This window comes from Parasteatoda tepidariorum, chromosome 4 (genome assembly GCF_043381705.1).
Source record: "Parasteatoda tepidariorum isolate YZ-2023 chromosome 4, CAS_Ptep_4.0, whole genome shotgun sequence".
NCBI classification, from domain to species: Eukaryota; Metazoa; Arthropoda; class Arachnida; order Araneae; family Theridiidae; genus Parasteatoda; species Parasteatoda tepidariorum.
The window spans coordinates 65489615-65493437 of record NC_092207.1 but is presented as its reverse complement, the minus strand read 5'-3'; the positions used below and the strand labels follow the sequence as shown (position 1 = coordinate 65493437).

The following is a 3823-nucleotide window of genomic DNA, read 5'->3' as shown; positions in this document are numbered from 1 at the left end:
TAAAAGTGTCTTCATTAGGTAGGTGTAGTTAATTCGATAAAAGTTTGGTTGTTTAACCTGATTATGTTAAAGCTGTTAATGAACGGTTTTTCTTAATGTTAGGAGTTTGAGTACCATCTTATTTCCGTTTATTTAACTATTTTGCTTGAATATGGTAAAATAGCAATTAAAATAATTATTTAACCTTTAACCATATTTCCGCCAAATTTCTGACAACGTGCGCGTGCATTAAAACTGTTGAATAGCTGTTTTGTTTTAATTATATCTACATATCTGCATACCAAATTTAAATTTTGACATGGAGTTATTAACGAAGTTTTAAAATTCCCTTAATTGTTAACAATATATTTTTGCTCTATATTCGCAATAATCGTCGTTTTAAATTAATAGAAGAATAAAGCTGGATAAATTTTATTTCCACAGAAATGCTTTTCACGGATTTAATAATATAGATTTTTTTTCTGTTAACAATAGTATTTATCATATAATACTATTTAAGGAAAGAAATGAAATAAACAGAAGTTAGCAACAATAAGCACTAAGTTTTAAAATAAGTACCAAATAAGTACAAATCATAAAAGTATTTTGTGTTTGAAGAAACTACTATTGGATGACGAGATGTCGTTTGATGCATTTCCAATTGATCATTATTTCATTCCAGAGTGATACAGGCCAGCAATTATATATTAAACATCATAAAGTGTTTAATGAAGAATCAAATATGAAAAATAATAAAAATTTTGTTTTTCTTAAATTTCGGAGCTCCAAAGAAAATAGTATTTTTTCATTTTTGTGTACTTATAAGTTAATAAAATAATAAATTTAGAAAATTGCCCGGAAGATGTGGCTCTAGGGTTAAGCCCAATAACACTCCTCTTTGCTTTCAGAAATTAAAAAGACGAGTGTTGTGTGCACATTCGAATGGTTTTCGAAAAGGAAAGTTAAGGATTCCCTCTATTGGCTATTAATTGATTAAATGTATTGTCAAAACATTTTTTCTTAATCTTATGGATTAAAATGTCTTGACCGAAAAAAAAAGAAATAATAGTGAATTTTAATGAAATCAAAACATTAACAACCATATACCAGTTTTTAATTCTATGCTAATGTATTAGAGAGTTGTAGAGTTAATCTCAAAGAAGGACTCTTACTCTGCACTCAATTCAAGGTTGTGGTATAATAAGATTACAGATTGTATAAATGATTTTCATTTACTGATAAAAGGATCAAATAAAATTATAATTTAGGTTATAAATGTTAGGAAATATGCTATGCATATTTTAGCATGACATTACACATCATGACTCATTCTCAAGTATTATCTTTGGAATATGGCAAATTGAATTCGTGAGCAATTTCGTTTCAAATAAACATGAAAAGGGAGATATGAGAAGAGAATTACATAAGAGGAATTATATGATAGAAATATATATATTCATCTAAACGTGACATGATGCTTTCCTATTTATCAATCAATTTGGAATTTGCGAGTTCACGGAAGTGTTCACTAATTGTACACTAATTATTATTGAAGTTCAATTGCTTGTAAAATTCAAAAAATTTAATTTGAAATTGGCAATTTTTTTAATTTTTTTTTATTTTCTCTTTTTGCACCTAAATTTCAATATTTTTAACGAATTTAATCCACATAACTAAAAATTGAAGCAAATTCTACGATTGCAATTTTATTTCACTTTAAAACTATTGTATGGTCAGATCGAGTCTACAACAAGTCGATACAGTCTACAACAAACCGTTCTAGCAGGACGAGAATGAGATAAGATTTTCTAAGAATGAAAACGAAATAAAATTGTCTGATCGGTTGCCATTGTTTTAAATTAATTGATTTAATTTTATTACATATTGTAAAGATAACATCAGTGATAATTGCAAGCTAATACCTCTTTTAGATCAAAAAATTAGTTTATTGCACGTATTTAAATAGTTAAGTATTTTATTTTCTGTGTCAGATAAATTCAATAATTATTACTTGGTAGCACGCGAGGTCTACGTTACCAAATTTATACTTTGTATATACTAATACGACTCGCTTTTATTTTATTTACATTAATTCATTTAAAAGTATTCCTGGAAATTAGTTATTTAAAACCAACGGTAATGTAATAGAAAAAAATTCCAAATTCTAAAGCAAAAAAAAAAAAAAAAAAAAAAAAAAAAAAAAAAATGGGAAAGATGTACTAATTCTTTTAGAAGAAACATAAAAAATTGGCACCAATTAGGCTTAATTAGGCCAATGAGGCTTAATAAATTGAGGTAATATATGCATATTGAAATAAAAGAAATAAGCTACGTATTTAAATGCAAAAAATAATTAAGTGAAGGTATATTTACGTGTCTAGAAGAACCGTAAGAAATCGTCTTAATATCATTGACAACAATGATGCTCAATTAATGAGGGTAATATATATTAATTGAAATCAAAGAGTAATTTCTGAACTAAAAATCAAAAATAAATGAAAAAACCTTAATCGCGTTTTGGGTAACTGTAAAAAGTCTGGATATAACTAATGACACAAATGCTCAATTAATATTGATAATATGTAGTAATAGAAATAAAATAAAATACGATATATGCTATAAAGTCAAGCTCTTGGTAGAATTCATTTAAGAAAATCGTAAAAAATCGTCATTTACTGATGAAGCTTAATTCAGATTTATCACTGACGGTATTATGTACAACTGGTATTATGGTAATTGGCAAATTGGATTTTTGATAAGAATTCTACAACGGGTTCAAACACTAAATATAATATAATTTTTATATAAAGATTTTAAAAAGTGCTATCTAATCGGTGAGCCTATTAATTGAAGCACAAAACATAAAACACAATTATTTGTGATCAGGAAGATTTGCATTTTCGACTTCTAAAATTTCTGAGGTAGCTACAATTTTAGAATTTATAGTCGCATGTGTATTGTAAAAATTTCCCATTGACTAATTGGTATGAAGGTCAAGTTATTAGAAAAATTATTGGAATAAATAAATGTTTCCTGTCGTATTTGAGCTATATTACAAACCAAACGATGCAAAAATAGTAATTATTTATCTATTTATGATTTATAGCAGTGCTAAGCCCCAAGTTGATTATATTCATGCTATATGGCTGAGTTTATCTACCCGTTGATCTTGCACAATAAATAATAGAAATTAATTTCTGAACAAAATTGTTTGATCACATTTTCTAAATCGTGAATAGTAGATTGCCAATACGTGTATTTGTGGCTGCTTTTTAGTATATATATTGAGATACTTTTAAGTTTCCGTTACAAGAAAATTTGACGATTCCAACTTACTTCAAAGGTAAAATAGTTTCTTTTCTTGAAATTGTTGTCATTGAATACTTAAAATTATTGTTATTACCTCGTCTTGTCAAAGAAAATGTCGGAAATTATGAATTATTAATTTTAAATTCAGTCTGCGCCAATTCTTTAAACCCTGCTAAGCTCTAGGAATTTTGAACTATTTACATTTCTTAATTTTCAGCAACTTCTATCTTGCCTTTTAGAAAATATCCTCAGAATGATTTATTATTAGTTTTTTATTGTTTGGGTTGTGGTCTGTTAATTTTGAACCTGAATTATAGTGAATAATAAATTCACAGAGAAATTTGTTGCATTAGTACATAGTTACGATACTATACTATAATATTACGATACTATACGATACTATACTATATACTATAATAATTACGATACTATAATATTGAGGGATTTTTTTCAACTGGTATTTCATTTCTTTAAAGGGATTTCAATAAAAATATAATATTTTTTTGAATATCTATCTACCTATATATATATAAAC

The 3823-nt window shown here is 26.4% G+C and overlaps 1 protein-coding gene and 1 long non-coding RNA gene across 3 annotated transcripts in view; both read left to right on the top strand.

Moving 5' to 3' along the window:
• Nucleotides 1–3823, top strand: part of LOC107452389 (zonadhesin-like) — a 547551-nt gene that overhangs the window by 234812 nt on the left and 308916 nt on the right. The window lies entirely within an intron of this gene.
• LOC107453582 (uncharacterized) overlaps nt 3215–3823 on the top strand; it is a 9727-nt gene continuing 9118 nt past the window's right edge. For both annotated transcript variants that reach the window (XR_001585352.3, XR_006226772.2), the window contains exon 1: nt 3215–3322. This is a non-coding gene — a long non-coding RNA (uncharacterized lncRNA). The remainder of the gene's footprint in view (nt 3323–3823) is intronic.